At 40.3% G+C, this 26188-nt stretch overlaps 1 long non-coding RNA gene across 1 annotated transcript; it reads left to right on the top strand.

The window, feature by feature from the left end:
• The first annotated feature begins 22470 nt into the window (after positions 1-22470).
• Positions 22471-25803, top strand: LOC116784669. The gene is made up of 3 exons (XR_004356197.1): positions 22471-22797; positions 23237-24863; positions 25625-25803. It is a non-coding gene; the product is annotated as an uncharacterized LOC116784669 (long non-coding RNA).
• Positions 25804-26188: the final 385 nt, after the last annotated feature.

Raw genomic sequence — 26188 nt, 5'->3', positions numbered from 1 at the left:
TAAACAAAAGGAAAACAGTGTTCTTTCTTTATTTTTTAGTCATCATTTGTGGTTTGTCTTCCTTTGGCTGCTTCTCATAATTTTTCCTATTGTGTATTTTTCCCATGTGGAAAAAAATGGTGAGATTGTTTGTTCTTGCTTCCAAACAGTCCTTAAAATCACACCCAACACACCACATAATCTACTACACGAATTTCCTTTACAGGTGTTTAGGAACCAGCACCTGAGGGTAAATTTCCATTGTTTCTCTTGCATCTATTAAAATCATTTTATGCTATTTCAGTTTGCTATTTTAATGTTTAAGGTTTCATTCTGTTTCCTTTTCGGGTTTAGGGATGAATGTTCCTCTTTTCTTGATTTCAAAACCTAAAGATTATGTGGAATGTTGAAATCTGCTCCAATGTGAATGTCACCATCCTTGCAACCTGCTCAAATAACTCAGGGGGAAAAAAAAAGGAAAGGACAAGAAAGGGAAAAGGCACAGCTAATAATTTAAAATGTACCTCAGAAAGCAACTAATTGGAACAATTTCACTGAGGCTGAAAGTCAGGCATGAAAACTGGATCATTTCTGCCAAACTGTGGATGATTCCATTAGTTTTTTTCTAATCACTGCGGATCTTGTCACACAAAAAGACTTAGTTTTGAAATTTATAACTTCTATTTTGAATTTTAGGGTAAACTATGTCCATTAGTATTGGGATTCATCTCATGTACTTTAAGCAAAGTTAGACACCTCAATCTAGAGTAGTCAAACTAGGCTCCTTTTACACACATTGGAGAGCAAGAGGTGCTTTAGGAGAGTAGCTCATATCCTCCTAGAGCCTAAAATTAAGAAAAGAATTTGACTTTGGAGGCATGTATTATTTTTCATTGCCTATCAAAGGAAGTTACTACCTCACTCAGTTCTGGACTCCGAGCTTGCAGATCTCAGACAGCAGGTGAGATAAATCTTGTTTTCTGTGACTTGCAGGCATTACAAGTACTGCACAAAATGAAGCAACAATTTCTCCTGAATGTGGTAGAAACCACATTTTTAAATATCACAGATAGTCTGGGTTTTCCCATGTTTAGGTTTCAGAGTAGAAGATTTACAGGGCTTTTGATATTGTCTTTTCAGACTGTTCCTTTTAATTCTAATCCTAGTACCAAATTCAAATATATAAACTAACCAGACCATAAACTCCTACAAAAATCTCTGAAAGCTCTAAATGTGTGACTGATGCCCAGAGAAACTGTGGCCCCATCCCTGGAAGTGTTCAAGGCCAGGTTGGACAGGGCGTGGAGCAACCTGGTCTCGTGGAAGGTGCCCCTGCCCATGGAAGGGGGTGGAACTAGATGAGCTTTAATGTCCCTTCCAACCCAAACCATTCCAGGATTCTATGATTCTGATTTCAAATGTTTCAAATGTTCACAGATTTCTCCATGCTAGAATAAATTTCACCTACAAAAACATTTTGGTGGAGAGTGGGGGAGTGTATCGATTCAAGTTTTCAACATCAAAAATAGTACAAGGGGGGGAAGGTTTGGAAATATCAAGGACTGATTATTTAAGGAATTTAATTAGTTTAACCCTATTGAAAGAACTAGAAGTTTAAGTGCTTTCTTTAAAAACAAACCTATACTGTAGATCATAGTATTACAAAACCATTAAGGTTGGAAAAGATGTCTAAGATTTGAGTCCAACCATTCCTTCAATTGCTGTCAACATTCAGGATGCTGTTAGCCCCAAGGAAATGTCCTCACTAGTAGGTTCACTCACAAGAACTGAGGGGCTGATGTTATAAGTGACTTCCTTATAACAAGAAGTGAGAAAGAAACATTCATTAGTTAAGAAATAGCTTGGCTTCTTTTTCATCTTTTTCATCTCTTACCACTGCTCTGCTACTGCTTTTGGTCTATATAATCAGCTAATGAGATTTCCACTTCTTCAGGCAATGAGGCAAGTTGTGCTGGAAGAAAAGTTGTGCCTGGATTCATTGCAATGCATTCAGATACCATTAAGAAATATTTTACAGAGCAGCGCATTTAAACAAATATTAAATTCACACAATTGTTAATCAGTGTGCCATCTGGAAACATTTGAAAGTTTAGACTCTTAATTGCCTGCATCTCATAAATGTTCAAAATTGTTGCATACTACAGGCTATATTGTATTTAGGACTTTTTTTACTGTATAAATACATGTAATTAAAACGTGAGATAGGAACACTTTCCAGCAGCTGTTGTGAGAGCTGTAACCATCTTCCCTATTAATCTTCAGGGATTTGAAATATGTGTTGCTGAGCACCAGGGTCAATGACATGCTGCTCCATTTGAATCCCACCGTTTGACAAAGCATTGCATTCTGTTTCTAAATTCTTTCAAGCGACTGACAGCTACATCCATTTCTTCCCCAGGCCACTCTTTAAATTCCTTTGTACTTGTAGAAGCAAGTTTGCTGGCTCAAGAATTTTGTCTTAACTCTGCCTCTAAGACTTGTCAATGGCAAATTAGGACAAGAAATTCTAATTTATGTTTCAAAGGCACCTATGGTAGTAAGAGAAACTATTTTTATTTACATTTTTTTCCTCAAAAGTGTCAAATCAAAGGCTCTATAATTACTATATATTTTCAGGAGATGTCATATTATATTGACTTCAGGGGGCAAGTGGTGGATAGGGTTAATCTGAGTAAAGTCAGTGAAATGCACAAAGGATTTCTGTTCATGGTAAATGTTACTTAGAGAATTAACTATCTCGGTAAGAAAACAGAAATATTAGACTCTCAACTGCTCTGTTCCCAGAGGTTTGAGCACAGAGGTAGGAGACACTTCTGGGTTAGGGTAACTTCTTCTTGCCCACAGGCCAGTGGATGAGGGATTCTTGTCATATGCCCTGAATGGTTTTGACCAAGTTAGTGAAAGAATTCAGGGATGGAGCATCTACCGTTTTCTGTAGACAGTTCAACAGTCTGAGTGGGAGGTTTTAATAACATTTACTTTCTCATTAAATTCTCAACGTTTTTTTCCTGTCCTCCCTTGTTCTCCACCACAAATAAGAGATGCTCCTTACATAGAAAGCCCAGAAGAAATCAGCACTGATTTTTTTGTCTCTGTATCAGTTCTCAAGTTGCAGCCATCAACCACTGACACTTTTCACAGCCAAGCAAACTGGTGGCAACATATGGGATACAGATGTCTTTGTCTTGTTTCCAGATACCAAAGTATATGTTCTTAAATTGGGTATTTTTTTCTGATATATTTTATAAATATTAAATAACTGTGATAATTACCCTAAGATACGTAGTTAGGATGAGAAAGGAGGGACTCATGATCTTGAGACAGATGACCCATATTGGTGTACTTGGAAGGGATTCTTGAGGTGCTCCTGTGCAGGGCCAGGAGTTAGACTCCTGTGATCCTTGATTCTTGAGGTGCTCCTGTGCAGGGCCAGGAGTTAGACTCCTGTGATCCTTATGTGTCTCTTCTAACTCAGGATATTCCATGATTCCATGATTCTGAGTTGGTAGAAGATGGGAAAGATTCTCTCTCTAAATGTCAAGCAGTAATTTTTTTTTGTGTAGGTTTATGAGAGGATTCAAGAAACAAATCAGTGACAGAATTTCCTTGCCCTTATTCCCTTTTCTAAGAGGATCTCTACTGGGGGAAAGGAAAGGCATCTTTGGGCTCAAGAAAGCCCACATATTGAGAAGGTATATGACTGGCAAAGCATTGAAGTGATATGAGAAAGGTATAATTTGCCCTCTCCCTTTTAGACAAGAATTAGCATGTAATGAATGAAATAGTTTTTTTCTTTTTTCTGAGTTTGTATCCCTGGTCCAAGAAATAAACCATCAACTAAACAGACTAATATTTCTCTTGCTGTCTACATTCCATTTCCAAAACGTTATCTTTTCTCTTACTTTTCGGTGGTAGACCCCTGTGGGATTAGACATCTCCAAGAAAAAGCCCTCTGACCAGTGAGTCCATGCAGAACACAGTCAGCTGGGGCAATGGTGGACTTGCAAAATCAACTGTTTCTGCTGCCCTTTCATCCTGACAACTCTGATAAAACACCTCCTCTTAATCCCTTTTCTGCCCTCCTGCAGGTGTGAGGGATGGAGCAATGACCTCTATAGCAAGAAAAGAGAAAACAAATGCTGCTTTCCCAGATTATGATCCCATAGAACTACTGTAAAATCCAGCATTTCTTCTTTATTGTCACAGCCACTTTTTTTCCTTGAGCTTATCTGCTTTGAAGGAGTGCATATTTTCTTGGGGAAAGAAAACTTTAAACATGGGAGGGCACCTGTAGCAGTTCTCATCCAGACATTATTGGAAACATGCAGAAGAGGGAAAACTAGAGCCTTAAATCAGTATTTTTGTAACACAGCTGACAGAGCATAATGCAAGTAGGGCTTCCATACCTTTGGGTTATAAAATGAGAGACACAGGGCCTGAGTTATTAGTGCAAAGAAAATGAAAAGCGCTGGTTTAGCAAAAATGAAAAATTCCCACTAGTTGACTCATGCAGTCTTTTTGTGAGTGCAGAACCATATCCTCAAATACAGGAGATAGAAGTAGATAATTTTAAGTAGAAAGAGGGACCACTGTCCTTTCGACACAGATATATCACAGTTATAACTGGGCTTGGGAATTCAGGATTCCCAGGTTTCTATTTCAAGGCATCAACCTAAGATCTGTTTCCTTTGTGTTTAATATCAGGGAGCTGATTTCATCCTTTCTTTCCTGAATTTGGAAATATTTGTGTGTCCCGAATTTGAGGTCTGACTTATAGTCCAATATAACTTCCTTCTCCTGTTCTAGCACCTGAAAGAAAGCATGATTCCATCTCTCCTATCTTGACCTTTTTTTCAGTATTCCTCTATTTCATTCTTTCAGTTCTAATATAACAGTATTAATTTTTATGGTCCATTTCAACCGTCATCACTTCAGTCCTTTTACTTCTGGAAAACAAATGAAGACTAATAATGCTACTGAAATCAAAAAATCATAGAATAACCTGAAATGGAAGGCACCCACAAGGATCATGAAAGTCCAGCTTCTGTTCTGACAAAGAAAGAAATAAAATAAATAAAGGAGGTGTGAGAAAAATGCCCCAAAAAATGCAACAAAATTGGTTATTTTTAATCAGGGGGATAAGTGAAGCCAGTCTAGAAATGGGTTTGTGTTTCCAACTGGTTCTTCTCACGCCCAACAAGGTGCAAGTACTAATTCAGGCTTGTGAATGATTGCAAAATCCAGAGGTTTTCTTTCTTCTGTTGATTATCTGGTATCAATAATGACTCAGACTACATCAAGTCTACTCTGTGGAGGGGGGACTAGTGATAAGCCTTTCCTCTGTCTGGCCATGTTTTATAAAACTCCAAGGCTGTAAGATCCTTGCAATCTGTACCCCATCTGTCAAATTTTGGCTGAAATTGGCCAACAGATGTTTTGCAACGCTTCTGCTTCTCTCTGGTTCCACCACATTCCTGGCCCAACATACCTCTGTGACACACACACCCAACACTGTGGTATGCACAAAAGATAGCAAGGCAAGGTTGTTAAAAGCCCTCTTCATGGCTCATAACAAATCCATGCCTGCATATCAACATCTGGAGCAACCTGGTCTAGTGGAAGGTGTCCCTGCCCGTGGCAGGAGGGTTGGAACGGGGCCGTGTTTCAGGTCCCTTCCAACAAAAACTGTTCTATGATTCTGTGATTTGACAGGTTTCGTGTTGATTAGCCTGATATTCTCTATTTACCCTCTTGTTTCTTACTGCTTCCCCTGGTATTTTTCTTTTAAAGCCAAAGAACTATATTGACTACCAACCCCCTTCTCCTAAACTTCTCTCACACAAAACCTACTGAATTCCAGATTAATGCAACATAAGAACAGGTTAAGTCTTTCCTCTTTAACTAAAAGGTTGAAGAAAGGGTTAAGGATATTTTCTGCACCTGGAAATTTTTTCAACAGTAGCAGAGATGAGCAGTCAGACAGCAGCCTTTGATCTTTCCATGCTGTGTCACAGCTTGTGCACAAAATATTTCATGGAGGTTTGGGGGAGTCTGCCATCGGAGACTCTGAAAGGTGGGGAATGCCATGATAAAGAGCACTAAGGAAAGACATGCTCTGAGGCCTTGTTTCCTCAGACAAAGCTGTCAATATTCCTTTTCCTTCTCTAACACCACCCTGGCTGGACAGTCACACAGATGGAGGCAGTCCTTCTTGAAAAGTCCAGTTAGCAAGGTCTTTCCTGCCTAAATTGTAAATGGACGCAGAGGAGGAATTATATTTCACAGTGTCATCGAGAAAGTCCCCTGTAGATCCAAATCTCACTCCTTCCATAGGAATTGAGGCCTAAATTCATCCTGAGCTAGTGTAGAACTGTTGTCTAGTCAAGGAAAAAAGAGAGAAGTATCCCAGGAGGATCAGCCAACCTACCTAAGTCATCCCATAAATACACTTATCCCTCTCTTTCTATTGACTCCAGAAGCAGCCCTTGGTGCCACAGAGACCTCATAAAAGTAGTTCAAGTTGAGTGGGATAAAAATACAGATCAGTTGACTCAAACCATGATGGGAAAACAACCAGGCCAATAACATCTTCGCAAAGGAAGAATTCACTTCAGAGCCCACCAAGTTAAATCTGAACAACTTCTGATGCCAGTATGTTTTCCATAAAATTATCTGACTTTACCTGAATCATAGTGTCAGAGCATTTGTTTGTAATGTAGTTGATCTGATTTTCTTTTAAGACAAGAATGTAAGTACGAATAATGGCTCTTGAAGACAGATTGCTAAGACACACCATATACAAACCTATTTTTGATACATATGGAGACAGAACACATGATTAAAAAGTTTTTCTTCAAGGTGTTTTTTTAACCTGTATTGGATAAATCAGGAGAGACAGACTCCTTATAAAGCAAGAAATTGCAATGGAAATCAAATTCACTGTTGTACCTCCACCACCGTTTTACCTAGATGGAATCTGTGGGAGGTGAAGCTGAACAGGATTGCATGAGGTCCTCTGATTTAATCCTTAATAGGAGATCAAGATGCAAGATCAACAATATCCAAGCTTTTTTCACAGCTACTTACCAAATCTGCTCTCAAAAACCTCCAGGTGTGGGTATATATACTTCTCAGAAAATGTAATCCAGCACTTCACTCCCATCATATTTCTCCTAATATTGAGATGTTAGGAGTAAGCCACATTAATATTTAGGGAAAAGTAATCAAAGAAATAGAAAAACAATCAGGATTAATTTTTGTAATGGTTTTCCTATGATATCCTTGCACAGGAAACATGTGGCATGACTGCTTTTATATATATTATATATATTAGGTGGAGAGCGTAGAAGAAGCAAAACTGGGCCAAGGACAGCTTTTTGTAACATAAAAATAGCTCAACTTTTAAATTTAATAGACTGGATTCTTCTTAGATTAGAAACAAGTGCAAAGGACCTCTGAAAAAAAATAAAATGCAACCCTGTGACTCTCCCCTTTCTTCCCCTGCAGGGCTGATGGATAATTGATTGTAAAGATTTTGGCATGTTTAGGACTGTTTCAGGACTCAATTTTGCTTTCCAAGGGCTTGCACAGAGGAAGAAGTCCACATATAGAAAGGAGATTTTATATGGCTGGATTATTTTTTAATAAGTAATAAATACTAAGTAGTACAGGAATTTAGAAAGCTGGAATAAATCCATGGAGGCAGAGAAAAGGAAAGGTTTATGGGGTAAGTAGAAAGAAATGGTGATACATACACAAATAATAATAACAGCTTTTTATTTTTTTCTGTTGTATCATCATCTAAACACCTCCAGTATTTCTATCTATAAGCATATGTGACCTAACATGCAATTATGTAGATGCACAGGAAATGAAATGTGGGCACAGATATGAGCAAGTGTGTATGTGTATAAACACTTATGTGGCTTTATATTCATATGCATAGAAAATGTATTATATTATTATATCATAATAATATTACGCCCTCCCCAGCACAGCAAGGACATTGACCTGTTGGAGCAAGTCCAGAGCACACCACCAAGATGATCAGAGGGATGGAGCAGCTCTGCTGCGAGGAAAGGCTGAGAGAATTGGGATTATTCAGTCTGGAAAAAGGAAGGCTTCAGGGTGACTTGATTGTGGCCTTCTGGCACCTCAAGGGAATCTACAAGAAAGATGGAGAAGGGATTATTTACAAGGGCCTGGAGTGACAGTTCAAAGGGGAATGGCCTCAAACTGACAGAGAATAGGTTTAGACCAGATATTAGGAAGAAATTCTTGACTGTGAGGGTGGTGAGGCCCTGGCACAGGTTGCCCAGTGAAGCTGTGGCTGCCTCATCCTTGGAAGTGTTCAAGGCCATGTTGGATGGTGCTTGGAGCAACCTGGTTTAGTGGAAGGTGTAATGAGATGGTCTTTAAGGTCCCTTCCAACCCAGGTCATTCTATGATTCTATGATTATGTTATTATGTGGTGGAGTTTTTTCCTTCCCTTTCAGGCCTCACATAATTAATAAGTACTGAAATACTCAATATATATATTTGTATACCAGGATCTGGATGGAACACAGACATTAGGGATGGCTTAAACAGCTCTCTGGCTGTACTGATGCCACAGAGTTAGAGGTTTCTGCAGTGTTAGTGGATCCAGTTTCCTTCATCTTTTCCCTTGGACCTGGTTTGATTGAAACCCATGAGCACTATTACTCTCTCCTCTAGAGCTGATTACTACAAGTCTTGCCAAAGAAGCAGGATTAATTCCAACATCAAGATCCCTTGCCAAAGAATAATGGATATAAACTGGTTGATATACCCAAATTCTTATAATAAAAATCATATACAATCTAAGGTGAAATAAAAGGTTCTCCCAGATTTTCTACAGACACTGTTGTTTCCATTTCTAAGGAAATTACAGTAGCTTAAATAAAGGGAATCCTGACAACCATTTATTTTTTTGCTTTCCTTTCAGAGCTTTCACAGTTAATAAACACTTAACATTTTCAAAATTAATTGCAGCAGAATTTTCTGCACTATTTAGAGAGCCTTGAAAAAAGGAGTTGTCAAACAGCCCCAATATGTCTCAAACTCGACAACCATATGACTTAGCCTTGTGTTTTAGCCATACGGATGAGGAAGGCAACTGTGATTACTCCTCGTGGAAGGGGGGGATGTGAGACAAGATTGCTAATGTCAGCCTGGCTTGTCAAGTGTAACCAAGACTGTGGAATTGCTGAGCTGTGTACCCAAGAGTGTGTCAAGGCTGGATAACTTCCACAAAATAGGACAGTCCGTCACGTGGTGCTTTGAGCCAGCTAAAGAGTTTGTGTGCCTACAACAGATGTGCCATGTTAAAGATAGTACCCAAAAATGGTCAGGTGCCAGCAGAACAAGTTTGTGAGCAGATCCTCCCAGCAGGAGCCAATTTCAGTGAAACAAGCTGGCAAGGCAGCACACTTGTCATGGATGCAAATGCCAGATTTGGCATCTGCAGGTTTGTGGCATGGGGGAGAGGGGGGAAAGATCCAAGTTTTCACCACCAACTGGTGCCAGGGCTTCAAAGAAGAAATCTCTCCGATGTTTGGTCTGTGAGAAATGTTGACGTGATTGCCTTAATCTCATTTAAATAAAAACAAGAAAGAAAAGTAACAATAGCCACAGCAAAACAAAATCCCAAGGAGTAGCTACTTTATAATCTGGTGATCTCCTTAACACAGTTGTTAAAAAAACCTGAGTCCACGAACTGTTTTCTCTGAAGTCAATTTCTCATCATGGCATCTCTGCTTGTATGAAAATATTCATAGCCCAGACAGTCCTGGAAAATTAATTGTTTCTATAATGTCAGGGCCCACATTGGGCAGTTCTCTGTAGCCTTTTCACTTGTTAAAGATAACTGGGGTTTGTTTAAATAAACACAGAAACCCAGGAGCTTGTTTCTCATCAAGACTCTTCCATGGGAGTCTAAACAACTGTTTTAAGTCTGACTCTTTCCCAGAAGACACTTATGACAGAGAATGATGGACAAATTTGTATCAAGAACTTTTACCAACTCCAGGTGTCATATGGGAACAGGAAGCACAGTGACATGTGCTTCAGACACAAGGAATCTGGTTAAGGAGGAATTTCCAAGATTGTCTCCTTCCTTCGAGCTTTTAAAATATCTGTGGCACTAAAATGTACAACTTCTGTGCATTCTAAAACTATGACTGCCCCATCCCTGAAAGTGCTCAAGGCCAGGTTGGACGGGGCTTGGGACAACCTGGTCTAGTGGAAGGTGTCCCTGCTCATGACAGGTATTTGGAACGAGGTAATCTTTGAGGTCTCTTCCAACCCAAACCATTTGGGGATTCCATGATTCTGCGACTGCAGAAAGCTTGTACCTTGCACCCAGACAGAGCATCTGCCCCAAAGACTATGAAGATGGTTGCCATCACTGAGGAGATGTTCTGCAGGGTTCAGAGTCACCCCAGGGACAGATGGCTTGCAGTTCCACTTAGACTTTCATTCATGCTGAGTGCAAACAACTTGCAGAATAGTCTTGCCAATATTACAGAAGCAATGCCAAACCAGCTGTTTTTTCCTATTGCCTGCAACCAGAAAATTCTGGTTTTCTTCATTTTAGGACAGTAAACAGTGGCTTAATTTCCAGGACAATATATCCATTTACTATAGTTTCTTTTCGAGACAGCAGACAGCAACAGCTTCTCCTAGAATTCCAGAGGGTAAAAGCTGGTAATGGTCACCTGAGACTTCTTTTCTCAGGAATCAGATTAACCAGGATTGAGTTGGTAGGAGTTGTTTGTCTTAAACGTGGTATTCCAGGTGTGTTTTGCTAGTTGTTATGTTCATCCTATAGTTTGGATATAATTTGGAGAACAAAACCCACCTACACAGTATACCCACCTATATCTGGAGAACAAAACCCACCTATACCACAGTACAAAACTGCTGGTATAAAAATAGGTTACACATGAATCTGAAACTCAGATGAAAGAAAAATGGGAAAGGCGACTCTTTTGGAGTCATACTGACTGAATTGGTCTCTAACCAGACAATTTTTTGTATAAACTGAGAAACCGGATAAGGAAAAACAGTTATAGCAAAGCCATACAGCATCCAAGATAAAAAGACTGAGACTGTGGCTACAGCTTTGTGTAACCTGGCTAGAGAATAAAAGTTCTTGGAAAAACCATATCATTTTACTACCTGGAAAATCCTTACATATTTTCATCTCCACTGCCTAATTCCTATTTTTTTTCCTAGTTTAAGCTCAAGAAAATCTGTAATATTTCATGATGATAACACTCTTCAGAGTACTTCATGGGGCTACAATTTTTTATTTACCCATAAGGGGTATTTTTAAGATAAGTAACCCAAACATTTAAAGACACTCAGACTGAAGTTGCCTCAGCCAATAGCTTAACACTACAGAGTGCAAGCTCCTGTGAGCTGAATCCACCTAGATCCTTCTTTCTTCATGTAGAAAAAGAAAAGAATCAGGGAAAAATCAGTTTTATTTTTCCAACCGGAGTTGTGGGCATGGGATTTCAGGGCTTGTATTTGGAAAGGGATCCAGCTGAGCTTTAGCATTTGATAGGAAACTCTGAAAAGCACTGGAAGTCATCATATTTCATTCACAAGTGCCTGGTTACCTGCAACCCATTCTTTACAAGCAGGTTGGATGGGGCTTGGAGCAACCTGGTCTCGTGGAAGGTGTCCCTGCCCATGGCAGGGGCTTGGCACGAGGTGATCTTTAAGGTCCCTTCCAACCCAAACCATTCTATAATTCTATGATTCTCTTGTTACTTCAGCAATTCACAAGGGGAAAGATAATGAGGTGGCTTGTGAAACAGCCAAAGCCAGGTGGACTGTGAACTGGAACTGATGCCCAGGAGGGAGGGCAGGCAGTGGAACGACTTGGGCTACCTCTCAGGTAGGTTCCCTTTCCACCTGGCCCTGCCAGAAAAGCTCCCACCCCACACTCTGCCCAAATCACAGTGTGGCTTTGCCTCCCCACAGGCAAACCCACGGGGCAGGGGACAACCCTCAGCATGGTCCCAGCCATGGCCATGGCAGGGCAGGGCTGCAGGGCTCTTGCAGAAAGGAATATCCTTTCCTCTGCCCATTTAATTCTTGGCCTCTTCTCCATCTGTGCCTGCAGAGCTGGCTGGTGACAGAAGTGACAGCATTTCAGTGGCTGTGTCACCTGTCCTGCTGGCACTAATAGAACAGCTCTGTTCCTCTGCTGCTTCTAAATCCCCGTGAGTATATGACACAGTCCAAGGAAATCCAACCCCTCTGCCTTGTCGTGTTGCCATAAGCTTTTGTGCCACCAAAGAGAGCCTGGATCTGATCACAGCCCCATCCAGGTGCTGTAACAGTAGCACCAAAGTCAACAGATGTGTTGGGATGCTCAGGATTGCAAAAGGAAGCTGCGAGTCACATTTTTACAAACACATTCTTATACATCCACCAAGGCTACTGTGCTCATCTCCTTGTGCTTATTTCAACATTTTCTCAGCCCTCCTCAGACTGAGCAGGAGTGGTTTTTCTGTTTCTTGGGAATCTTCTACAAATAAGTTGCCAAATTAACTGAAAATGTGGGTTAAAGCTGCTTCAGGAATGGGAATCCCTGCACGGAAAACTATTGCACAATGAAGGCTAAAGAATTGATTTGGGCCATTGGATCACTTGTTGTTGACCTGCGTTACACTGAGTTTTGTGACTTAGAGATTCAAGTTCCATAAGTGGCTGTGCCTACATCAAAACATCTTTGCTCTGTATAGTCCAAAACTGAGAAACTTCTCTCCAGAAGCTTCTTCTAGTGGGACGTGTCCTTGTGAGCTGAAATTCCTTTGCAGCTGCTCACCTTCTCCCTGGGATGAGGGGGAATGGCTTCAAACTGCAAGAGAGTAGGTTTGGATTAGATATTAGGAAAAAATTCTCCCCTGTGAGGGTGGTGAGGCCCTGGTACAAGTTGCCCAGAGAAGCTGTGGCTGCCCCATCCCTGGAAGAGTTCAAGGCCGGGTTGGACGAGGTTTGGAGCAACCTGGTCTAGTGGGAGGTGTCCCTGCCTATGGCAGGAGGTTGGAATGAGATGATCTTTAAGATCCTTTCCAACCCAGGCCATTCTGTGATTCTATGATTTCATGATTTGAATTGTGGCTGTCTCTCTCTTTAGTATAGTTACAATGGTATGACTCTATTAACAAACCTTATTAGAGAAGACACATCCTGTACTAACTAAACACTTCACCTGATATTGATTGAACAATTCCACTCCACAAGGAGTAGCTGTGTTAGTTAAAGGATTTTTTATTCTATTTCAACACTTTATGCACAAGGTTTACTGCTATAGCTATTTTTGTTATTCTTTAGCCTATTATGTTAAACAGCATGTTTACAGTAGAAACACTTCTTAAAGCAAAGCAAATTTGCCCAGGAAACTTGTAGAATCTCTCTCCTTGGAGATATTAAAAGACTGTTTACACAGAATCGTGGACAACCAGCTCTGTGTGGCCCTGAACAAGGGGGTTGGACCAGATGATCTCCAGAGGTCCCTTCCAACCTCAACCAGCCTGGGATTCTGTGATTCTGTGAAATTTCAGTTAATTTTTGATTTTTATCGTCAGACTAATTCATGACACAGTTCTCTGATACCGTTGAAAAATACATTAATTTAAAAACATAGGCTGTCCTTTTTAATAGTAGTAGTACTAATAGTAGCAGTAATAATAACAATAATGCCAGCTAGTACCAGGTTTATCCTTCCATTACAAAAATAAAAAGATTTTAAAAATTCAATTAGTTGCAATTAGAATTTTTTAAAATCTATAATAATAATGCTGTATGCGTTTAAAATAGATCAGTGTTAATTATATAGTTTCAGTTTAAGCAAACAGAATGCAAGTATATTTTTTCCAATAGATTTCAACCAAAAATTCCTTTCAAAATTGGCAACTACATGTAAAAGATCATACAAAAATTCCAGTAAATGGCCTGAGATGGGGAATACTTTTATGACCACACACCATAAACTTTTTCTTATGTACCAAAACATAATAAAAAAATTATTATTAACTTTGGAGATGAGCACAGAACATTTTCTGTGGCTACAGTTTAGAGTGATCCGTTTGAATATCTACAGAAAATTATTTTTGAAAATATGTCCTGTGATATTCCTGGAATACAAATTGTGAGCCTTTACAACAGTACTGTGTGTCTACGGAGTTTTTTATGACCTGCAAGGGAAAAAAACCCCTGATTTATGCCTATTTTGTTCTATTCCACATGCACATGCATAAGTGCTCGTCCATGCTTGAACACAAACATTAAAAGAGCATTAGAAAAGCCACTGAAGCACTGCAAAGCTAAGACATGCAAGACTTTGCCACCTGTGCAGATACACCTTCTTCCTTTGTCACACACTTTGCCTCATGAAAGCTTTAGTTCCCTGATTGCCTGTTCTTCTTCCAAAGATTCTGTGTTTTAAGAACAGATGCCGCTCATTTACTTAATCATTAATCAATATTGTATCTTACCCAAATTATTCAAAATGGTGGGTAAAGTCTGTTCTGCATTTAAAAATTAGATACAAGCAATGTATATCTAATATATGCGTGCATTTGTGTGTGGGCTGGCTTTATATAGATATTTGGTAGTTTATGTTCACCTTTAGCTTCCCTAATGCAAATGGTGGGGATTCACTCCTGAATGAAACACCTACTGACCATGTCTATGTGCCATTTCAGCTTCACTTTGATACTCTAAGAGCATAAACCTTCTTCATTGTGCCAGAGGAGGAGAGAATTCCAATGATAGGTGGGATACCAACCTGATTACTTCAGTTTCTGTGTGTTTGGTTTCCTCAGTGGTGATGTGTTGTCATAGATCTGCTGGAAAATGCATTTCTCCTTCTGAGCTGATCCAGAAAATCCCAACAAATAGCCTACCTTCTGTGCAGGAAGCTGTTTCATTCATTTTATAATGTGGACAATTAGTGAGAAGAAATTATTAATTCAGGTGAGCACTTTTAGCATGATGGTAACATATTCATAAAATGAATAGATAGATTAATAACTAACTAACTAACTAAATAATCTTTGGGATCTAGTTAGTGTGGAGTCAGGAAAGACTGGACAGTAGTTTTGTTGACCCAAGTATCTATTTAAGGATGAGCTGAATTGTTTTCTGTGCTCCATGGGATATAGGGACCAGAACTTCATTGAATATGTATGCCTATATATACATATATATGTATATATATACATATATATATATATACACACAAACATGGATATTAGTGTCCTGCACTCACTTACACTATAGACACTACAGACACCAAAGAGTACATGTCTTAATTGTAGTCCAAAATCTACCCATCTATTTGCATCGTGTGGCCATAATTTTATCTAATACCAGAAATTTGAAGGTAAATTTACTGTAGATTTGAACCATTTTCAAACCACTTTGCTGCATGTGATGATTAGGTGGCTAAATATCACCTCCCAGACTGTCCCACAGCCTTAGGTAACATCTGGCTGAGCAACCAGAACACCTTACTGCAGGTAACACCTTTTCCTTCAGGAGAGGTCCAGCATTAAAGAACAGCTTGGATTATCTCAGCCATCCAGCAAACATTTGTTGAATCCTGGCTATATCAAGCAGCGTGAAAAAGCAGAGCCCAGAATCCATTATTCCCCATTCCTGGCTAAGACTCCCACCCAATAAACCACAATATGAATTTCTTCTCCAGGCCTCTTCTCCCTGTGGTTCATTACGTGGTTGCCCATGGTCTGCATTAGGCAGAAAGGGGAGAGATTCCTTCTCTCCACCCTACATGGTTAAGCACACTTCAGCGGTATGGGAAGAGCAGACTTAAACTTTTCTCAGGCTAAAACTTCCCTGCAACTCCAGTTCTGAGCTTCCCAGGACAATGCTTTAACCACGGGACCATTATGTAAAAGATGAGTGTTGGCAGCTCCTCCTCTGCAGGTGTGAAAACCCCACTCTCACTATCCGTGCCCAAAGGTTTGACTGACAGACTTATGCCAAAATGTAACTTTCTTGCCTTGGACACCTATTTCTGTGAATTCCCCAAACCAAGGCTCAGATTGTTTCATACCAACCACTTCCATCAGCTTTTCCAGTGAGCTGGCACAGATGTTTTACCACTAAGTGGGTACCTACCTAAGGCATTTAACTTTTCCCAAGTTAAGCAGAATTAATTACTGTTGCACAGGAAATTTAGGCACCTCAGTCTGCAAGGTGAGACTGATTTTAAGATGTGCTGATGCTGAGAATTTCAACCCCAAATCCTATTTAAAAACTTTTAAAGTCAAAAGAAAGACCTTTGTATGACACAAATTTGGAGACAGGCACCTGACAAATGTCATTCTCTTCTCTTTGAAGGAGGAGACCTATGTGTGAATCCATGTTTCCTGAGAGAAACCAGGATAAATTAGAAATTCATGCACAATACAGGATAGTTCAGGTAGGCACCCACAGCTTGAGCTGATCTACTCACCTCTTTTTTTACTGTACATTGAAACTGGAAGGGAGAGAGGAAAGGACATGGCTGGCATTGATCCATCCATGTGGAAGAAATTATAATCCTCTAAAAATCAAGAGATTTTCAGTGGAGAAGGGTATTTCTCTGTGTATGCACAGAAGTGCTCTCAACCACCTACCACCTAATTTCCCAGCACAGCTTTACTACCAGAGAAGGTTCTTCACACACAATAGAACTGAGTAGTGAATACTTTGGTATTGCTGAAGAGAGCTTTGGATTCTAAAAGCCTACAGGGATTGAATGAAGAAGCTCCTGGAAGAGAAAGTCACTGAGCTATTACAAATAAAGTTGCAAACCTGGTTCAGCCCAAATCCAAAATTCATTGGAAGCTGGAAGTGCATAATGTGCTCACTGTGTGCACCCCAGTGCTGTCCCTGAGATATTCATCCCCAGGCATGGTCAGAGATGACCAGGTGATGTTCAGATAGATGAACTTTTGCTTCCAATTCAGAAATTACCAAGCTTGCATTCCTGTATTCAGATGATCTCCACAAGTCTGAAGAAATGAAAGCATAATAAAAGTGTGTTAAAAATAAAATCATTTTCTGTGTGTCATCCCTGCCTTCGCTTGTGTTGTTGTACCAACGTATACAGCAATGAGGATCTTGAGATTCTACCAGTGACTGAACTTTTCCATTGGTCAGAACCAAGTTAAGGTCTCAGAAAGGTAGAATAATTCTTTCAGATCCCCAAAATTCAACTCTGAAAATAGGAAAATAACACATTTTTTTTATTAAGTCTTTCTTTGGCTTTGCTCTTCCAAAATGTAGAAATACACTCATCTGGTGTCAAGACAAGAGTATCTTTCAAAAAAAAATTGAGATTGAAACAATTTAATTAATAGTTTCAGCATCTATGAGTTGTTTTTTTTTTTGGGGGGGGGGGGGGGAAACCAAAACCAGAACAACCAACCAAACAAAAAAACCCCTATTGTAAACTATATTGGAATTATGGTAACACAGGATGGTTTGATTTGATAAGGAGCTTAAAGATCATCTCATTCCATCCCTCTGCCATGGACAGGGATACCTTCCACTATCCCAGGTTGCTCCAAGCACTTCCAGGGATGGGGCAGCCACAGCTTCACTGGGCAACCTGTACCAAGGCCTCACCACCATCTTCTCCTTCATTACTCTGGTATTTGAAAAAAACAGATATAAAGTACAAAAAGAATGAAAAACAAAATAATTTCCAGACTATAAAGAGATTGTTTTTCAAACTAGTTAGTCCAGTTAAGAAAGTTTACCTGCAGACTGGTCTATCCTTCTTCATCTACAACAATCAGCAGTGCTGTGTGGTGGTACCAGAGAGAAACACTATAAAGATGCTTGTGTGTGAGAAACTGTTGCATTTCTCATTCACTGTTAAAAGAAGAGAAAAGAAAAAGAGGATAATCAGACTGAGTTCAAAGACTCTTCAGTTTTATACTCTGAGTCTTCAGAGCCTTCCACTTCTGAACCAGAGAAGAAGCAGACAGGGCTTCATCTGAAATGACTGACACTCACAGCCAGCCAGTACAGCCAGTTGAAGCAGTAACGTGGTTCAAAGATGGGGCTAAGCAAGAGATATCACTCACAAGGGATTTATTTCCTGTCAAAAAGTGAAGAAAGAGAAAGAAAGGATTGTGTCATGAGAGGGATCAACATTTCCTTTTGTGCAGTCAATGGAAAAGCTCCCACTTCTAGTCTTGATCTGAAAGACAACACAGAGTGACAGGTCTGATTGATAGATTCATATCAAAGGTCCTGAATGTGCCTAAATACACCCAGAATAAGAAGATAATATAATCCTAAAAGCAGAGAGAGGACCAAAGGGACTTGCAATGGTCTTGATTGTCTTCAAGAGCATTTATAACGAGATAGCAAGTGCTTTACTTTAGATTGTTGGTTTAAATTTGACTCAGGATATAGAATCATAGAATCATAGAATCATAGTTTGGTGTGACCTGAATGAAGGGAACTTAAATATCACCTAGTTCCAACCCTGTTACCATGGGCAGGAACACCTTCCACTACCCCAAGTTACTCTGAGCGCTGTCCAGCCTGGTCTTAAACACTTCCAGGGATAGTGAAGAAGTTGGATATTGTTTTCACCAGATGTGTATTTGCTTTCCTAGGCTATATAAAATGACTTGTAGACTCAATTCTGAGCAGATAAATGGCACATCACTCAGCTGGGACAGACTGGCACTCCTGATGACAGTCTTCATACAGTGAGCAGGGAAGATGAATGAACATCGTGTGTGGGGACTTTTCCAGTCTCTGGACAGTCCCTCCAGGTCAGGACTGGAAGGCAATTTCACACATTTCATTTTTTTCTGCACTCCTCTCATGTGTCACACACAATCCCGGCTCTGCTCACCAAGAAAGCAGAGGACTCTTCCTCCCTAAGCAGGCACACCAAAGCTATGGGGGGGTGGGGTGTCACTGGAAGAAATTTAAAAAGGGTAAAAATGGGAGAGATTGTGTCACGAGAAGAGTTTATATTTTTTTTTGTGCAGTCAGTGGACAAAAAAAGTTAAGTGCACACTTAAGCCAAAAGACAAAGTAGTAAACTGCAGTAGCTGGAATCCAACATAAGAGCCAGAGGCATGTGAAACTCAGCTATTTCCAAATGCACAAACCTGTGCAAACACAGCTTTCATTTTTCTTCCTCCTAAAATTCCCTGGTAGTTATCAGCTTCTAATTTCCTCCTAAAAATTCCCAGTGAAATTTAAAGAAACAAAACACCACTTGGCTGTGTGCTGTAAAAAGGGGTTTTGCATAGTTTGAATGTAAAAATTCACTGCTTGATTCTGCTGAAGGGTCTGGAAACCTTTGCAAAGAGTTGGCTTGATGTCCAGTCATTTAGAATAGGAGCTTATTAATTTTGTTTTGCTATTGAATTGGCCACTGACTTGTTTTTAGCCCAAGGCATCAGCACTGTCCCAAAGAAATCCCTGTTGTTATCCAGGAGCTGGTTTATAACACTCTAATAGGCAGTTTGGGTCCCTTTTAGACAGTAAGGGGATTTAGGTATGGATGGCTGGAGCATGGCAAGTGACAACAGAGCCAGGGAAAGTATCCTAGTCCTCTTTCACCTGCAGGCACAGGAAGAGTGAGGGAAAATGGAGATACCATCAGCCTGACTGCAGGGTATCCAACACAGCGAGCCCTGAGCACACCTTAACTTGAAATAAATATTATTTCAGCTATGTTTTTACCTGGACAGAAACAAGATATTTAATGAAGTATAGTCCTGCTTCCCAATCCTCGGTGAGCTCATCTGTGGATCTTTAGGGCAGCACTTCAGTACCCAGCATAGATTTAAGTCTACAGGTGGGATTCATCTCAGATGCAGTGAGCCACCTAAAATGATACTTTAGAGTAAAACTATCAAGGTTTTGCCTGCACTTTAATATCACTAGAGGTTTGGTTGATGCCACAAAGGGGTATTCCAAGTCTGTCACACCTCTTGTGCTGGCACTAGTGCTCAGAAATCACACCTGAAATTTGATCAGGACAAATACAGTATTTTTCAGGTTCTTGTCTAAAGAGATCAAAAAGGGGGTCTACAAGAAGGCTGGACCTGGACTTTTGACAAGATTGTGCAGTGATAGGACAAAGGGGAATGCTTTTTAACTAAAAGAGGAGAGATTTAAGTTAGATATTAGAAAGAAATTCTTTCTTGTAAGAGTGGTGAGTCCCTGGCACAGGTTGCCCAGAGAAGCTGAGGTTGCCCCATCCCTGGAAGTGCTCAGGGCCACGTTGGATGCTGCATGGAGCAACCTGGTCTGGTGGAAGGTGCCCTTGTCCATGGCAGGAAGGTGGAAGTAGGTGAGCTTTGAGTTCCCTTCCAACTAAGCATTCTGTGATTCTGTGAGATCATATCATGAAGTGTCTGCAGCAGAGCTTACTCCAGCACCAGGGAGTGGGGTACCAACAGTACAAGAGGGACAGTATAACCCTTTTCTGTGTCTGTTCTGTCCAGGGATGATTCCAAGTAACTGTGAGAGTACACCAAGAGCTCTTTATCCAGCATCTTCTGAAGGGGAGAACAGATCCTCCCATATTCCTTTATTTCCACCCCATGGTTCTTGCCTCTCCCACTGTATGTAGAAGGAAGCCCAGTAAATAATTTTGGAATATGTCTCAAACTTGAAGAGAGCTGGACCTAAATTACTTCCCTGAGATTGCATAGGGAGTCTAGGAAGGAGCCACTGGAGTCTTAATTCAATATTTCAATACAAGATCATCTCCTTTTTTTAAACTTTATTTATGTGTGAGAAGCAGTGGACTGATCTTGAGTATTTATCATTTTAGAAACTAAGGTTGTAGATAAGACCTCAGAGAACTTCCAGTGATCGTCTCCAGCTCCATTTACCACCAATCCTTTCCTTCAATGAACTGCAAAGGAAGAGGGAAAGCTGTTAACTAAATCTCATCCAAATGCCAGTGACTGAGCTGACTGTACCATCATTTCCACATAGTGAAATCCCAGAGTGTCTCAGCATTGGAATGACTGTTCTCCCAATGAAGGAAAAACTTATGATGACAGTTTTGTGAGTGTGGTATGAATTTGCCTGGACTGGTTTTGTACTATCCCAAAAAAAAAAAAAAAAAAAAAAAAAAGTAGCATTTAGCTACATTAAACTTTGGAAAGAGATGGCTGAACTCTGTTTATCAAGACTGAAGATAAGATGTCAGTTACTCTAATCCCATTAAACTGTTTCTATTTTTTCTTCTCCCTTTATTTTTAGGTTGTTTGTGTAATACCAGTTCACACTGCTGTTCTGCAGCCCCATTTCCCTTTGAATCCCTTGGTGATAAATCAGCCTCACTCCCCCCATCAGATGGTTGTTCTGTAAAGTGGAATAAAAGCCTGCGTTGAGCATCCCTGTAGATGTTGAGACTAAATATGGATTCAGCAAGGCATGAAGCCTGGATACTGTTGCAAGTTGCTGCTTTCTGCCCTCCCTGAAATTTTCTGTTTCCCCTTTAGGACTGTGAGATGACCAGGTGGGTCCGATCAAATACGAGATGAGGAGAATGCGTAGGAAAAGCACATTCAGCTATTCCAGGAACAAAATCCAGGGCTTCAGGACTACTGGAAAGCCAGTTTCTTTGTAACTGTCTTCCAGATCTTAAAATTGTTTTGGATTGTTTGGGGATTTATGTTGTTTGGGATTGTTTTGGGGTGGTTGGGGGGAACTCCTCCCCTTTTCGTTCCCTCTGGCTGTTCTCCAGGTTTACAGTCATGTTGCTACACTATGTCAACAGCCCAGATGTAACCCCTCAGCTGTCTTGTGCAACACTGCATTTCTTCTTCAAGAACCAGCAAAACACAACTGAATTTTCAGGAACCATCAATGACAGAAAGTTGAGCTGAGCCTACTTTGCTTGAATGCTTTTTCAGAACATGCAGTGCCCATAAACGTGTTCTTTGCTGTCCCACGTGCCAGAGATTCCAGAGGCTGCACTGCAGCTACCCAGGACAAGGGATAAAATAACAGGAAAGTCATCTTCACCTCAGCCAAATAACTGGAATTCAGCCCGAGATTCCTATACGAGGGATTTTTTAATGTGTTACAATAATCTAAAATTGAAACCTGAATGGTCTTGGCTTTGTTGCTGTTTTAATCTCAGTTCAGCCAGTTTGCTGACTATGCCTGCCAGAACTGAAAACATTATTTCTGTAGTGTGAAAATATTTAAGGTGCTTGGATGCCTAAATTTCACCAAATTTCTATACCTGCTCAAAACTAAATCTTGGAAAAAAATTAAAATTTACTAATGTGTTTAGTCATATATGGATAATTCTAAAAGGGATCATTTATTCCTATTGAATTAATTCCTATTGAATTTGTATTCTCTTATACTATATATATTAGATATATAGTATAGTCTATACATAATACTACATATATAATATATATTTTATATATATAATACTTATTACTATTGAATTCCTATTGTTTTTAAGACATAAAAGGAAATAACTGGACAACATCCCAGATGCATTGGTGTACCAAATTCAAAGAAGATTTTTTTTAAATAGTAAGGTCATTTATTTAGGTATTAGATTAAGAGCCTAGGTTTTTCAAATCATCTTCACTCCAATGTGAACAGGAAATTTCCTCATATCATCCTTCCTCGGGGTCAAGTTTTCTACTGAAGCAGGAATAGGTTGGAAAGGATCTCTGCAAGTTATCTGGACTTACTGGGTGGAGTTTCTTTTACATCAGATATGCTCAGGTGAGAGCATGGGTTGAGGTGAGGGAACTTTGCAAGATGAGTACTGTGGAAATGTCACAGCTATCAACACTTGTTTGATTATAAACACTTATTAATATCTTAAAGCCTCCCAGTACCTAAAAGGGCTCCAAGAGAGCTGGAGAGGGACTTTGGACAAGGGTATGAAGTGACAGGACAAGGGGCAACAGTCTCACACTGAAAGAGAATAGACTTGGATATTTGGAAGAAATTCTTGGTTGTGAGGGTGGTGAGGCCCTGGCACAGATTGCCCAGGGAAACTGTGGATGCCTCTCCCTGGAAGTGTTCAAGGCCAGGTTGGATGAAACCTACTGTGCTGTCTAATGCATCAATCACCAGAAATTCTCCCAGTAAAGGTTGAGGATCCCATCTCTCAGAGCTCTCTACCAAAAGAGTTGTGCATTATTCTGCTCTTTTACAGGTGTGGAAACTGAGTCACAGGGCTGTGCTCAGAGCAAGCTGAGTATCACAGACCTGTCATCAGGTGTGAGAACCAGGAAACCTTTGAGTTCTGACTCTGCATCATGAACAGTAGTATCATAGCCTTTATTCCTTAAATGATCCATAAAATAAAATCAAGAGAAAGAAAAAAGAAAAAGCAAGGGTGAGAATATAAAGGGAAATGGATTTTGTTGCTAGCCAAGTGATATGTGTATGGGTGGAATCAAAATAGCTTCAAATAGCATAGGAAATGCACCCATTCCTGTCAGCCAGCAAACCAACCCACTAAGGACAGCAAATCCCCCTGTAGCTGAATCCCAGAGCTCGTGGGCATGATATATCTCCTGTGGGCTGTTGTAGTCAGCCCTGTCAAATCCAAAATCTTCCCTCCCTGCCTCTCTCCCAGTTGTATTCCCTTTCTCCACCAATTGCTAGAGAAAAAGAAAAAAGACAATTGCTGTAGAGCTGTATCAGAGATGCCAATCTAATTATTTTTTTCTCTTTTTTTTCCTTTTCTTTTTTTGGACATTGCATCTGTGGAGGAGGGAGGGGAGGACAGGGAGTTGCAAAGGCAGGGGCAGCTGAAGAGGGAAAGGAGGGGGAGAAGAAGAGAAAATATTTCCTTTGGCGATTCTGTTTCGCTTTTGAAAAGGGACTACTTTCCTCACTCCTTATCCCTCCTGACAAGTACAAGCACTTTGGGCCCTAACTGGATGTGAACATTGTCAAAAGGAATTTGGGCTAAAGGGAGGCATCTGCAGTTCTGTTCCTATTGCGCTCGGTGCTGGAGCCACTTTTGCGAATGTGGCAGGGTGGCTGGTGGGCAGACACCAGTACAGATGGGAACTTCACATACTGTATGCATCATGACCAACTATAAAAACAGTCACAACACATCACTTGTTACCCGACCAGGCTCCCTGGAACCTTCACTTCCAATTTCCATCTCGCTGACATTCACAGCTTACACTGAGCTTTTATGTTTAAGCATCAGTACAGTATTAATGCAGGAGAAAAGGGGTGGCTGGGCTACCACAGCAAGGAATTAAACCTCTGTTCTCGGCCAGACGTTGGAAGGGAGGAGCAATTCAAGGGGAATTGTGTAACTGGACTCTACGGAAAAGGTGTGGGGGGAAAGCAGGGGATGGGAGTCGGGAATATTTTTCGACGCCGTGAACACACAGCAAGTCAGGAGGGTTCTGAAAAAGAAACATAGCAAGCAGGCACTCTCCCAAATTGTAATTTAATGCTTGGAATAATCCTATTGTGTCAGCTACTCACCACCAAAGAACTGAGGATAAATATAACTTTAAAAAAAAAATTAAGGGGATGGCAATTTGAACAGCTTAATGTTTCTTCAAAGGCTGAGTGATGGAAAGCAGCACTGAGGTAAATTGACAACTTGGAATTAACTGGGTGCTGGCACAGCTCAGGTAAAGGTTTGACGGTAACATGAGCTTTCCAAAGTGTTTCCAAACTGAAGTATTATGAAAAGGTAAATTATGTTTTGTATTCATGACTGAAAGCATTTTATTTTAAAGCCGGCGCTGCCGATGCTGTCAAGGTGGAGATTCGAGCTTTATGTACAGTGCCTGCAGCCCTGCCATGTGAGTGAGGCAACATGACAGCTTGTAATAAGTAATTTTTATACAGTTGCATTTATCACTCAAGTAGGCTTGGCAATATTAAACACAGACCTTAAAATGCTGCAGAAGAGGAAGGACAGGGGCTGGAGGCCATGTGTATTCTGTGTGTGTGTGTGTGTGTGTGTGGAACTTCTTCATTTTTTTTCTTTCTCCAGGCCCGTTCCTGTTAATGTGGTACTTTTTAAGATATGCACCAAAACGCTTCCAAATTGTTAATACATCACTAAAAGGTTACAAATGAAATGACCCCGTTTAGCCCAAAGGATGTTATTTTAGGCTTTAATGAATTAGACATTGCTACCATTTTCAGGCAAAAATCAATTGCCTCAATTAACAAATTTGCACGAGTCCAAATATTTACAAAATAAAGGCCCAGAAACCACATTCTTTGCTTCTCTTTCTCACTCACTACTCTGTTTCTTCATTAACATCTTTATTTCCATGAAAGTGTGAGGCATCAGCTCTTGCCCTGAGCTAGTGAAGGCCAAAGTGTTGACAACTTTCTTATTCTTTAGAGCCTGCTCTTTTCTGTTTTAACAGGTTTTCTTACTTTGTCATAAATAATTCAGGACAAGCTAAAAGAAGTGGAGGATACCTCTTCCTCATAAAGAAAGGAATAAAAGTATAGTCAAATATGTCAATTGTGGAAGAAAATTTTACAAAAAGAGAAGTGAATTTAGTTTGCGGGATTGAATTGAGAAGGGATTTTCTTCTATTCACAGGATTTATAGGAACTGCAGCTCAAGTCTGAACCAAGAAGAAGCAAAAATCTCCAAGCCAAATGGCAGACTCTTAAATTTGCTACAGCAGAGCCCTGACATATGGTTTGGTTTGCAAGGAGTTACAAAGCTCGGTGGATGCCAGTGAATCCAGTCATTTAATGCTGAAATAACACCAGATTGAAAGCAACATCAAATAAAAAAAAAAAAAAGACCTGTCTCTGTTATTATTCATATGACCCAGATGAGAAAATTATGCATTTGCAATGGGAGGTTTGTCTAACATGGGTACAGTGGTTGCCTCGGGACATCGGCTGGATGGGGAGAGGAGGACTTGCAGCTCAGTGGATCTGGGTGTCTGGACTATCAGACTATCAGGGAGATGACAGAAGAAGCTGATGGCTTTGTCTATTCCATGGTTATTTCATGCATGTCTTCTGTCCATCAATTATGTTAAATTTAATTCAGTCACCCATCTAACCCACACTGGTCTGAAGAAGATATTCCAGGACCTACTGGTTATTGGAATTTCCCAAGACAGCAACTGAGGGTGGCATTGACTTCTCA

This window comes from Chiroxiphia lanceolata, chromosome 3, assembly GCF_009829145.1.
Source record: "Chiroxiphia lanceolata isolate bChiLan1 chromosome 3, bChiLan1.pri, whole genome shotgun sequence".
In the NCBI taxonomy this organism is placed as follows: Eukaryota; Metazoa; Chordata; class Aves; order Passeriformes; family Pipridae; genus Chiroxiphia; species Chiroxiphia lanceolata.
The sequence above is the reverse complement of the archived record's forward strand: the minus strand, read 5'-3'. Positions and strand labels throughout refer to the sequence as shown.